Raw genomic sequence first — 14,370 nt, 5'->3', positions numbered from 1 at the left:
GCCAGCATATTGTAAAAATAAATTGTTCCCTGTGTATTGTAAAGAATTTCCTATTTTTTTGTCAGGATTGACAAGGTTTTTGTCTCTGAACACAACCCGTCCACTCTACCATTGCAGACTCAGACTCTCCCATCGCAGGCTCATGACGTCACTCTGGGGAAATTTCTTTCCCCATTGAGTGACATATAGGCTGGGGTGTAGTGGGGTGCCCTTTCCTTTTTTATGACTACACACCTGCAAGCAAGCCTATCATGCTGCTGTTACCCATATGTTTTATCATGGAGCTTTATGTATATTATATGTGTTGATCCCCGTATATTCACAGTAGAAATCGACCCCTAGACTTGTGCTCTTGTACTTTTCTTAAGTAAATGGGGAGTGAGACGAGGAGTGTAACATGTATTAAAATATATCATATGCCTTTAGCAAATAATATTTAACAAATTGCTTGGTTTGTATTTTATTATTTTTAAAAGAGGATGTTTGTCATTTTTTAAATACAGTTTTATTTTTGTTTATTCTTTTTATATTCCATATTCTTTTTGACTATAGGATCTATTTTTAAAACTGGGAATCAGACTTTCCCTCAAACATTCCCTCGTAGGAATCTTCCAGATCTGTGTGTTTCAATGGTCTTAAATGATTCCCACGAGAGAATATTTGAGGGAATGCCTGATTTCCCCTTTTTTAAAAATAGAGCCCTATGACTTTTACTACCATGAAATTCCTTTCTTGGTGAAATGCAATATTAAAACCTTAAAGATGTATTGTTAAGTATTGTTTTGTTTTTTTTAAATGTCAAACTTTCATCATATACTAAATGAAAAATTTTAGATTGAGTTTTGAGAAAAGGGGAGAAAAACAATAAATAGGTAACATTGCAGTGGCTCACTGCACATTGCTCACAATGAAGATTTGTTGACAATCTTTTAACAGCAACACATATAGAAATACAAATAAAAAATCCCTGTTTTTAAAAGTAGAGGAACATTACATGTTTGTATTCTTTTTGATGTCTATGTCCTTTTTAAATATTTTACATACTTTACATCCTGACACTATGTGCCTGATTCATCAATGAAATGCGCTTACGCTCGACGCGCAAAGTCTATTATCGGATGGCAAAGTCTATTAAGGCGAGTCGGGCCTGCTGGTTTCCCAGCAAAGATCACGAATACGCCAAATAAGGCGAATAATTTTCAGCTGCGCAATTCAGGAGATGTTAACCTCAATGATAAGGTGATAGCAATTGATTAGCGCACACCTGCACGCTGTTCTGTAATCTCCAGTCCATTTTACAGGTCAGTTTAAATCTTTAATGCTTGTTTTTTTTTTTTATAAGTGTTACTTTTTTATGTTACATTCTACTCCATCACAAACTTGCTTGATTTATAGTTACATTTGTTGCACTTCTTGTTACTTTTTCTTTTAGTTGCAACACTGCAAACTCATTTCTATCAAGCGGGATATAAACTAAGTGGCACTTTCAAATATGTCATCACACAATAGTATGAGTGTAAAAAAATATGTGAACAAACATTTGTGACCTCAAAAAATATTGTTCCAGTTTGACTTGAGAAATCAAATATTTTAGTAAACGATTATAGGCAAAAATGTTATAATACATGTATTAAGGAACATATAGTGATTTCACTTGCGCATAAACTTATGCAATACATATGCATTTTAGTTAGTACTATTTTAACTGGACTGCTTTGTGTCTGTGTGTGTGTTGGGGGGGGGGGTTAAGTAAGTTTGCTTGGATGGTATGCATTGATGTAATTTTTTGTAATCCTCATGATTGTTAGTTTCATCGGTTGCTGCAATGTTTTTGTGCCTGGTTTGTAATGCCAGTTTCTGTAGTTTAGCAATTCTTCAGCAATGTGTTGTCATTTTTTCCACAAGTATTGAGTACAAATGTCTGCATGGTTTCCACACCAAACTCCTACTTGACCCCCCTCGTTGCCTTTGTCACATATTGGTATTTGAATGTATTATGTACATAATCCAAGGCCAAATCCACTTTGTGCCAAACATTTTCTTACTTTTTCATCCCTTCAAGGTGTTTTTGCAGATTTGAATGGCATTTTAGATCTTGGCCCACTATATATATTTGACTTACTCACCTCAGCATGGTAGCGGAAGCACATAAAGGTGGATTCCTTCTTTTAACCAGAAGCAATATCCTCCATAAATGTTGCTTGTAGCCAAGCCCATGATATCCTAAATCATAGGAAGAAATAGGAAATCTTTTCAATGTGAAGACATAGGGTCCAAAAAGCCCTCTTTGCCCATTTCTTCTTCTAATTTCTCTTTTCTATGTATATGTACACACATCTAAATGCATACATATATATATATATATATATATATATATATACACACACACATATACATATATATATCTATAAGAAGCAAACAAGAAAATCTAGTCCAATGGCAAAGCCAAGGCTTCACCTGCAGAAAGTCTCAAGACTTACCCTGAGGCGGCTCCTCCGATCAGGCATCGTAAGCCTTTAGATAGACGCCTATGTAGAGTTGAACTCGGTTAACTCTTAAGTAATATAAAAAGTGATTTTAAAATATGCTTTTTTCTTAGCGCGTATAGATGTTTTAAACATTTGAACAGCACAAACATTTTTTTTGCAAGCTTGCCAGTGTAAAACTGCCGGGGATTCGCGGCTCCAGCAGTGAGCTCATTTAGTTGGTGAATTGCGCGACAGCTTCCGATTTCGGATCACGAATATGAGTTCGCAAGCGAGCTTCCGATTTTGCTTAGTGAATCAGGGCCTATGAGCCTGAGTCATTAAAGCTCTCCAAGACTGGAGAAGATTGACTCACTTGTTTTTTATCAAGTTTTGGGTGGTGAATCCAGAACAGACCCCAGTTTTGTGCTATCACATCCAGTTTTTACGATAAAATTTTTTTAATATACAATGAAAAAAAATATTGAAATAATACCTTGAATGTACTGTTTACTTAAATTTCTTTTGTTCATGCAAAGGATTTATTGTTACCCTTTGACATTTTTTTTTTAGTAAAACATTTGAAAATTAATCGGGTAAGCGTTTAAGGTAAAAATTTATGCTTATAGCTTTTCCTGGAGTGTTCAGTGTTAGGACAATCCCGCCGGATGCTCCAACAATAGTCAGCCATTATATGTACTTCTCATCTACCCTGATACCTTCCTTCCATGACCTTTAAATCGCTATATAAAAAATAAAATCTGTTTGCAGAAATGAGTAGGTGAAAGAGAGGGGCCATAAAACAGTACTAAACCTTTCTACCATTTATAGCTTGTAACAGTGCTACACCGATGGCACCAGGCCATTTGAAGTTTTGAAAGTTCAGTTGAGATCTGATATAAACACGCTGGTAACTTGATAGTTGTTACCAGGTATGCAAGGGTATAGTTCTTTTAAAAGCCACCAGCCAAATTTTTCAAATAATTGCAAAGCATCTCAATCTATTATAGTTACGAAAATTGCTGGAGAGGTCAGGGGGACCAGTGGGTAATTTTTCATAAAACAAAGTATGGTTGCAGTTAGGCACTGTGCAGTCTTGTTGTTTTTCACTGGCCCAAGGTATTTATCACAGAAAGTGTTGGAAGGAGCATTGTCCTGATGAAGAACAAACCAAAAACATTTTTTTCAAATTTTTGGCTGTCTTTTCTTGATTTTTCCTCTCTTTTTCTTGACTCTTTGTCAAAACTTTTTATTATAATGTTCTGTTTTCTTGAATTTTGGCTTTGCTTTTTTGATTCTTGGTGATGAAGGTGTTTTTTAGTGCATTGACTTTCTTTTTGTTTCAGGATCACAAGTAATGACTTTTTTTAAAGTTTCAGGTCCACTTCAAGTTACTGCAGAATGTCAGTGCAAATTTTCTTGTGGCTTTCTTTTTGCTCTGGTGTGAAATTTTTACTAAAAGTTCCAAATTGACATGTTGTTCAACTTTTAAACTTATCATTATTTCAACAAATGGGGGTGGGGGACACACAAACAAAATGGCAGAGAGTGTTGTTTGTTTTATGATTTGACATGTTTAAACAAGCATGGCAAGTGTTCAAAATCAGTTCTTACTGCTTTATTTGAAAGATAGAAACACAGTTTAATATTTAATAGACAGATCTTGTATACCTTACTAACAGAAAGCACCTTTACTAGTCAGACCCTTTCTGTTAAACTAGGAAATCCCCTATCCCAAACTGTGTGGGGCAATCCTATAGTCTTTTATTCTATAATCCTACCTCTATTCCGCCATCTAGTGAGGGTGTATGTCTAACATTGTACTTTGTAAAAGTTTGCATTGTAACATTGATATATGCAGTGTTAGGGTACTTTTTTTCCATTTAATATAATAATCCCCCTAAGAACTTCCATTTTTTATAACTTTGTTTTTCATTGAAACCGTTTGAAAAATAAATGTGATCACCTAAAAAAGTCCGGACAGTGTTGGCAAGTGGTTCCATTTTAAGTCTATGGTGATGGTTGGGGTGATAAAACACCCCTAAATGTTGCAGGTAGCATCAGAAACACAGGAAGTCTTCCTTCTTTGACTACCTGAAAAACGAGAAAAAAAAATGAACCTTTTGTTAAGTATTTTTTGCATGAAAAGTAAAGTTGCAAGTAAAAAAATTTACTTTGGTTTGTGACAGTGATTACAGTATTATTAATATTATTATTATTAATAATATTAAACAGGATTTATATAGCGCCAACATATTACGCAGCGCTGTACATTAAATAGGGATTTCACACACAATAGGATGGGACATATGTAGTGGTGAGAAGTAGTAATGGTTTCAAAAGACAGAAGAAGAGGGGTAGGCAAGTTTGAAAAAAATGGGTTTTGAGCGCTCTTTTAAATGAGCAGAAAGTAGGAGCAAGCCGAATAGGAAGGAAGACCATTCCAGAGAGTTGGAGCAGCTCTAGAGAAGTCTTGTATCCGTTACATTACCCATAGCCCTAAAAAAAATGTTTGCGCTGTTTAAATGTTTTAAACATTTATGTGCGCTAAGAAAAAAGCATATTTTTAAATCACTTATTTCTTTCCTGTTAGGCAAGAGTTAACCGAATTCAACTCAGGGCCGAGTCAAAGGTGACACCAAAACAACGTGCCTGAGGGGAGGGCCGAATAACAGTGTTGTTAACAGTTAGATATATGTCAGGGGGAGATTTAGAATTTGAGGGGGGGGTCGGGGGATGATGATGAGTTCTGTTTTATGCAGGTTGAGTTTTAGGAATCGGTCAGACATCCATAATGAGATGGCTGACAGGCAGCATGAGACCTTATCCAGGACTGAAGGAGACAGGTCAGGGGTGGACAGATAGATTTGAGTGTCATCAGCATACAGATGGTACTGTAAGCAAAAGGAGGATATGAGACTACCCAGAGAGGAGGTGTACAGAGAAAAGAGAACCGGTCCAAGAACTGACCCTTGGGTAACACCAACAGAGAGGAGAGTGGGTGAGGAGGAAGTTACCATTGAAAGAAACTTGAAAGGAGCGGTCAGACAGATAAGAAGCAAACCAAGAGAGAGCAGTGTCACAGATACTAATGGAGCACATGATTTGTATTAGAAGGGGGTGATCAACAGTGTAAAAGCAGAGGAAAGATCAAGAATAAGGAGCAGGGAAAAGTTGCCTTGAGACTTGGCTCTGATGAGGTCATTGGCCACTTTAGTAAGGGCTGTTTCGGTGGAGTGGGCAGCTCTAAAACCATATTGGAGGGGGTCAAGGAGAGAGATGGTGCTCAAGTAATGGGTGAGTCTTTTGTAGACAAGGCGTTCAAGAAGTGTGGAGACATATGGGAGAAGGGAGATAGGACGGTAGTTGGAGGGTAGGGAGGGGTCCAGAGAGGGTTTCTTTAGGATAGGGAGAATTATGGCATGTTTAAAAGCTGAGGGGTAGGGCAGGGGCCAAGGTGGAGGAATGGGCACGGAGTAGATCAGAGGGAATTGGGTCAAGTGGACATGTAATAGACGGAGATGATGAAAGAAGAGTTAAGACTTAAGTTACAGTACTTTCTTCTACTTTTTTTATAATAATCTTGCCAGAGTATATCCTACTGAATCAAAGTAAGAGAAAGCCAACATAAAATTTTACAGTTTTAAAAATAAGATAAAAGCTAATTCGGGTAAGCAAATGCAATATGAATTAAATGGTATTTTAATTATTTTAATTAGTTTGCCCACAAGAAGCAAAAATGTACTAATGTTTTGTGCTGTGTGCAATGACATACTTCATAAGCAAAATAGTATTAGTGGCTTGTTCAGGGTTGGGTTAAATTCAACCAGAACATTGATCATTTGGTTCAACAAGAAGTAAATAATGTTAATATTTTATTAAAGATGGGACAGGTTAGGTACATAAAAACTGCTGATTTCTACTGTCATGGGGACTGAGGAGTGGTATTGTACTTGCACGATATGCAGAACTTTCTGCAGGATGGGTCAGTAAGGGATCATAGCATTTGTTTGTAGGGCTGTGATGTATAACAATCATCATCAATATGATTTCTTTAGGGTTTTTGCTGGTGCTCATTGTACTAAATCAATGGTCTCCAACTCAACAATTTCCAAAAACCAACAGTTTTCAATGACCATGATCTGCATTCCTCAAGCAGTTAATTGCAAACTATTTCACGATTAGTTTGAGGTGATTGGGAACATGTCCTAAGTGAAGAAAAGAGCTTTTTGCTGTAAATCAAAAGCTTTAATCCTGTAAATCAAAGTATTTAATACTGTATCAATTTAACTGTACTTGCTAAAACATTTCAGTAAAATAAATAAAAAATGTCTTTTGTCTCATGCACAGCTTTCTTTAAGAGCCTGTAGTTATTTGTGGGTTTGATATGTGTATTCGGGCACTATTAGCTTTTCAAAATAAGCCAGCAATTTATTACAATTCGATATAATTTTGGAGTTTAGTCCACTGGGTGGTGCTGAAGTGTATAAATTAACAATGAATACAACTCATATTTGTAATAAATTGTTAACTGATACAGTGGAGTGGTAAAATGTTTACATGTCTAATTGGGATTGCCATTTCAAGCATTCCTTCACTATATACTTCACTAAAAACAGATCTAATAATAAACCAAAGTACCTACTTGTAACTGAAAAAAAATACTTTAACTCAAGTATAAACCTAGGGCACAAAATGCAGCTGTCACTGCTAACATTCAAAACAGCAATCAAAAGAAACACTGATAATATAAATGTGAATAAATACGTTCCTGGTGTTTTATTGTTTTAAACATTTATATAAATGGGAAAAATAAAATTATATGCCCCCCCCCCCCCTATTTTTACAGCTCAATGTATTTTGTACTTTTGAGTTGGTTATGGGTCATTTAAATATTCTTTTATACATTATTGATGGCCACCAGTCAATGGAGCTGTGTCATCCATATAGAGTGTTACAATTAGCTTGTCTTTGACAGTTCTGACAAACAAATGCAGTTCTAGAACATGGTACTAGGTGTGACCTGGGTAAAAACCAAGATGGGTTTTACTATTTTAAGGGCAACAAAATCTGGTTTTATAATCAAGTTTATATGTGAGTTGAATTTTGCTTTGCAGCAAAATCTTTTGTTTTTACTTTGGACATATTCTTACATATGCCTTTTGACTTCTTAACAACATTGGTAACAATACTATAATTAGTGGCTTTAAAACTAACTCTAAGCTGGTGGCCATAGAATTTAGTATAGATTGAATCAGTCAATCTGATGACTTAAAAACATACATTTGACATCTTAGAGTAGGACAAATACATGTTTTAAAGTGTGTGATATATTTTTATATATATATATATATATATATATATATATATATATATATACCAAAACTTTATTTTTCAAACCCAAATCAATTATTTAATTTAAAAAATAATGTACCAGGTAGTGTGATGAAAATAATTATATACCTTACTCCTAGTTGGGGGTATTAGGCATATTATTGAAGTGTTCCCATGTTTCAAAGAAAGGTTGTGTTTTTGCATTGGGATGTAGAGAGGCCTTATTTCATTCCATTTTAAATAAATGTTGTATTTTGTGTAAAAAGAGACAGAAGGGGTAAAGCAGCATTGCAAAATTTTATTTCTGCCTACTGCAGATAATAGGATCGCTAAATGTCTTGCTCCCCTTGAAAAGTGCATGTCCTTTTTCTCTACCAGACCAAAAACTGCCCATTTTTGAGTGGGGGACAGGAAGTTCAGTAGGTGAGGTTAAATATAGCTTGCCAATTGACGGCAAAAGTTTTTTATCATAGGACAATCCCATAAATGATGGTATAGTGTTGATGATTGGGCACTGCATTTAGGGCAGGGGTTGGAATTCAACAGGCTTATATGATGGGCATGCCTTGGAGCAATTTAATTTTTCTGAAAAGCCTCTGTATTGATCTGCAGTAACCACTCTCAATTTGGCAGGATACATCTACAGGATCTTGGTCCCAGGTTAGTACAAGAGACTACTCCAATCAAATCTTGCGTCATAACTGAAACTGATTGAATGTCAAAATGAGTAGATGGGCGGGGCCAGCAACATTGACTCCAATCGGCTACTCAAATCCATTAGAGAAATGAGCGTTAAGCAATAAACTTTAGATTGTATAAGCAAAAAAATACTTTCTGGCACAAACAGGAATTTTCTTTTAAGTTCTGGAAATGAATAGGCTTTTTGTGTTCTCAAAATAAGGAGTAAACAAAAGAGATGGTAAAACTTTGGTGCCCCAATCTGAAAGAATGAGAGGGGACAAACCTGGTGCAAATTCTCCATTACCCGATAAGGAAAGGAAAAGCAAAGAGTGAGCATTTAAAGAGACACTACTGTGTAAAAATAGCAAAGGTTTTTTGATCCCATCAAGTAGGGTTTCACAGATGTGTAGGAGAGGAAGCAGATTCCCGGAGGTAAAGAGAGAAGTCTTATTTGTGTGCTGGTGTAATAAGAGGTGCCATGGATCCAACTCTTCAAAATGTGAGCTGCTTGGTATGTTAGGGAAATGTCTGGTAGATTTAGGCCTCCATTTGTTGTGGCTTGCTCTTGGATTCTACAGCTATTTACTGTATATCCACTTCCCCAGATAAATGTATGGAATAAGTAATCAATGTTCTTCAGTTCTCGGAGGGGGGGTAAATAGATCGGAAGACTGTAATAAAAACAAAAGCCTTTGGGAACCTAACCATTTAAATTATTGCTATCTTACCTAAAAATAGAGAGGACCATTTTTTTTTTTTTTTTTTTTTTAAACATAAGGCCTGAGTGAAGTTAGGGTCATGGTTTAGCTGGATTTTTTGGGATTTGTGCACCCAGGTAACTGAAATGAGGTTTTGACCCCCTTTGAAAGGGGCAGAGCAAGCTCCAACTAGGTTTGTGCTTCGGGTGGGTATACAAGGCTATTGACTTATCAAAAGTTAACCATGTGCCCTGAAATATTTTGAAATGTTCAGGTGAGTTCCATTATAGGTGGAATGGAGTCAAATAGATTTAAATGAAAAAAAAAGTCACCTGCGAAACACTGTTATCCTAATTTCTGACGCACCAAATCGTATCCTTGAAAATTGAGACCCCTTTTCAAGCAATCTAAGCAATGGATCTAGGGCTAGGTTGAATAGGAGCGGAGACAAAGGGCATCCCTGCTTGGTTCTGTTTTTCATGGTAATGGGATGGGAGAGTTAATTATTGACAATGAGAAGGGTAGTGCGATAGGTATACATACATATATAAGATATGTAGGCTTGAAGCTGAGTGCCAACCCTTATTGCACAGAGCTCTTGGATGAGCGTAGTTCAGGGTCTTTCAGTGGTTTGGGAATTAGGGAAGTATGATGTTCTGTAAAGGAGGGGAAAATGATCAATAAGAATATTATTAAATATTTCTAACAATGAGCCTTGTTTAATAAAACTACCCAAGACTGGAGAATATAGACTTTCATGGGAGAACCTGTGTAATCCAACTAAAAGCAAATTTTTAAAGAAAAGCATTTTTAAGAAATCCATTCCAGGTTTGCTGTATCACCCAGGTTCTCGCATGAAACCTTGAATCTTCTCCATTCTTTTTGAGCCTGAACCAGGAGTTTTCTCTAATGGGAGGGATTCTATTGCCTTTGTGACTTTCAAAATGACAATAGGGGCATTTAAAATTGCTTGCTTGCCCTAAAAAAGTGGAGGAACGTCTGCTTTTTGTAGAAAAGAGTCTATGGAGCCTGTATCTGGCCAGTGTGCCATGTAAATTTGAGAGCGATAGTCCTCTAATAGGTTTAAATTTCTGTTTGTTAAACTGCAACATATATTTTTTTTAATTATATAATGTTTTTTTTGGTTTATTTTTAATCCACAAAAACACAATGTAATAATAAAAGTTTTCATTTAATATAATATATGAAAGTGTGTTAATTTGTAACAAATACTATAAATGTTATGTAGTGCAAAGTTAATAAAAGTGAAGATATTTCAATTTGATAAATGGTCTCACATCCAAAAACTTTATAGCACATCAGTTTAGTTTTGAGTAAAAACAATATTCAAAAAGCATTTTCATAACTTTAGCATTGGGTAAAAAAAAATAATAGACATCTATTTATTTTTGTTGGTCCTAATTGTGTATATTTTTAGGTTTGTGCAAAAGGCATGGGCTTTATTATTATTAATTTTTTATTATTATTATTATTAATACAGTTAGCATGTTTTACTTATGCAAGAATTTTAAAAAACAACTCACATTTGCATAACTAAACTGTTAAAATGGGCACAAATATAGTTGCTACTCAAACTAACACTACAGTATGCAAATAGGTTGCCCTGGCACACAAAACATCTTTTCCTATTTTCAAACCTGCTTGAGCTCTGTGGGAAGACTCTGCTCTGTAAAAGAAAAAATTGTGTGATGTTCTGAGAGTTAAAGGCTATATGCAAATAGAATTTGTCATCCGTGCAGTTAGCATTTCCCAAGCCCATTTTCTACTGCTAGGCATAAGGGAGCAGATTGCCCTGAGATGCCGCATGATGTGTCTCAAGAACCATACATTTGTTTCAACGTCTTCAGTTTGTTTAAATGATAACCAGGGCTTTGGTTAACCAAAATTTGTCAGTCAGCATATAGTAAGTTTACAGCAAAGAAAACTTTTAATTTGTTAAAAAAAGTAGCACACATCCGAGACATTTTTTTAGCAGAGTACTGTGTAATTATTAAATACCTGAAAAAGCTTGAACCACAACATCAAGGCTTCAACTCCACACAGAAAGAACGTTTGCACCTTGCAGTTATAGCAATTGATGCGATAGTTGCAAAGAGATCATAACTTTGGTTATGAGTATGGCTGGATTTTATATTGGATCGTAGGGTCATGCCTAAATGCACCATTACTGGAAGGTAACTGGAGCCTCAGGTTGTAGCCCTTGCAGAACTCAAATGTATGAAGCTGCCTAAAAACCCCTTATTATCTCTGTACTTGGATACATAAAACATCTGAAACTAGCAACTATTTTTTACAGCCAGGTCCAGGTCTATGTTGACCTGCTACTGCATAAATAAAGCCTGTAAAAAAAAAACACTGTTTATGAGCTTTGTTTATAAATACAATACCTGGATCTGTACATACCGGAGATAATAAAAATATATTGGTACAAAATATCTACCTTACTTTAGTCCCCCGATCCTCACACTATGGGCCTGATTTAATAAAGCTCTCCAAGGCTGGAAAAAACACACTTTCAACAGTGAAGCTGGGAGATCCAGCAAACCTGGAATGGATTTCTTAAAAATCGTTTGCTATTTGCCACCCAATGTTTTGAAGTTTGGTCCAGATCCATTTCAGGTTTGCTGGATCACCCAGCTTCACTGATGAAAGTGTATTCTCTCCAGCCTTGGAGAGCTTAAATAAATCAGGGACAATAACTGTGTTTTTGACAGTCTCATGACTCTCTGCTTCTTTATTATTATTATTACACAGTATTTATAGAGTGCCATCCTATTATGCAGCGCTGTACAAAGTCCATAGACATATCACTAACTGTCCCTCAAAGGAGCTCACAATCTAATGTCCCTACCATAGCCATATATCAGTAATACAGTCTAAGGTCAATTTTAGGGGAAAGCCAATTAACCTAACTGCATGTTTTTGGGATGTGGGAGGAAACCCACCCAGACACAAGGAGAACCTTCAAACTCCATGCAAATAATGTGCCATGCAGACATGAACCTTGGACCTAGCATTACAAAGATCCGAGTGCTAAACCCTGAGCCACCGTGTTTCTTCGTTTCTTGTGTTGCTATACTATCACTTTAGACCAGTTCACTTTATAGACAATACAGAACACAGATGAAAATGCCAAAATGCCAAAAACTTTCTCATGTAGTGTTCCCTTGGGGTCAAGAAAGTAATGATGAAGTTCTTTACTGTGAGGCAGTTTAGATCTTTTCTATATTAGAAAGAAGTTGTTTTGGCTCCTTACAAATCCCCAGACTCACTAGCCAGAAATTTCCTAATTTTTCCAACTCTCCATCACCCGATTATTCTTTAATGGTGAAAAAGGAAGTAGCTGCACAAGTCCGGAGAGAGATTGAGCATAATCCTTTATAGAGGCCATTACAAAAATAACCTCTAAAATAACACCCTAATATTATTGTTATTTACAGCAAAAAGGAGAAAGAAAAGCAGATAACAAAGTAGATACCATCAGGCTTCTTTTATAGATGGAGTGCTTTTGTTAAGATTTTTTCAATTCACAAAGAAACTGAGCCTCAAAACCCATAGAAGTATATAAATAAACTCTAACTGCTTGAAATATATATATATATATATATATATATATATATATATATATATATTCCTCTTAATCTGAACAAATAAAAAGAAAAAATTAGTAAAATAATTTGCAAAGGTATCCTTCAACTGCAAGCTAATTGAATAAACAATATAGCAATTGAAAGTCTAATTCATCCTAAAAACAGATAGTTCTTGATAACCTGCATCCTGCTCACCCCGGATTTCTCCTGCTTACTGCCCCTGGCTGCTTGTTTTAAAAATGTCATTGCTATAGCAAATCAGATACTTTATTGGCATTGAGGGAGTTAATTGTTCTTGGTATATTTTTTTCATGCAGTGAAAGTATAATTATTGACATTGTTTTCATTTTTTAGATTTGCTTGCTGAAATACATATTAAGGTACATTGCACATCTTTCACAATGTGCTGCGGGAGCCAGAACTATGGTCTGTTGCTATGGCTACTACTTGTATTCAGTTTGGACACATCTGCATTCATATGATTACAACTTTGATAGGAAAAAAATGCAAAAAGAACTTTTTATTCCAGTCTTTCTTTATGTCTTGTTGTAAGCTGAAAACTTACGTTACATTACTTACATTATAGTATATTAACCCCCCTGAATGGTAATCCCAAGTGTGGCTCGGGGTAAAAAAAAAAAACACGCAGAAAGTGGTAAGCTAAAAACATTAAAAAAACACTTACCTGGTCCCTTCGGCATCCTGCCCGTCGGATTCCATCCTTGGGCCGGGTCATCTTCTTCTGATCTTCCCCTGGTGTGTGCACTGATGTTCCACGGGAGTTCCTGGTGACATCGGGGCATGTGTCAGTGCTTGCGGGAGCGCGGTGGGAAATTTAAAACAATTTTTTATTATTTTATGTTTTTTTTATTTTTATATTTAAAAAAAAATAACTGTATTGAATCCAATAGAAAGTAATCATTATGTTATTTATATATATTATACACGCTACTGTACAGTTATATTACAGGTTGCAGTATTTTTATGCATCCTTTTTTTAACAGATTTTTGTGTTTTTTTTATTAAACTTCAAAAATATTGGAATATCTCGGTGAGGTATGCCTAAGAATTATAGGCCTACCATGTAAAACAAATTTCTATTGAAAACAATGTACTGCTTTTGGCATAAAAATACTGACATAAACAGACTGTCAGGGAGGTTAAAAGCCAAAATGTGTTTCTTAATTTTGCATAGAGTAGGGAATGGTTTATTGCTTTTAACCCTTTAAGTTTCTTCTTTTGTTCCTTACAATCTGTCCTGTTGTTACAGGAAGTTGGGTCAAATCTTTCAAGAAGCTGGTGACCTAGTGAAACATGGCGGCACACTTTCAAAACGGTACTCAATAGAAATGCCATTAAATTATTAAAACATTATTAAAAAAAAATTATAGGTTTTACCCCTGGATCACAATTTTTTTTACAAAGTTTTTTTTCTTTTACAAGCATGTTTAAACAACGTCCCCCACTCAAAAAAGGAAGACTGTGATAATGGTGATTTTAGTTCCTATTTCTCTTCATTCTTCAGGTGCTTGAATGTTCCTGGGCTTCCAGAAGTGGTAGGTGTCCCCAAGGGCTACACTG

The 14,370-nt window shown here is 35.7% G+C and overlaps 1 long non-coding RNA gene across 1 annotated transcript; it reads right to left on the bottom strand.

Moving 5' to 3' along the window:
• Positions 1-4,069: 4,069 nt before the first annotated feature.
• Positions 4,070-13,587, bottom strand: LOC140327721 (uncharacterized). The gene is made up of 2 exons (XR_011920086.1): positions 13,475-13,587; positions 4,070-4,559 (listed from the first exon to the last, which is right to left on the bottom strand). It is a non-coding gene; the product is annotated as an uncharacterized lncRNA (long non-coding RNA).
• Positions 13,588-14,370: the final 783 nt, after the last annotated feature.

Source organism: Pyxicephalus adspersus, chromosome 3, assembly GCF_032062135.1.
Source record: "Pyxicephalus adspersus chromosome 3, UCB_Pads_2.0, whole genome shotgun sequence".
NCBI classification, from domain to species: domain Eukaryota; kingdom Metazoa; phylum Chordata; class Amphibia; order Anura; family Pyxicephalidae; genus Pyxicephalus; species Pyxicephalus adspersus.
This window is presented reverse-complemented; position numbering and strand designations above follow the sequence as displayed.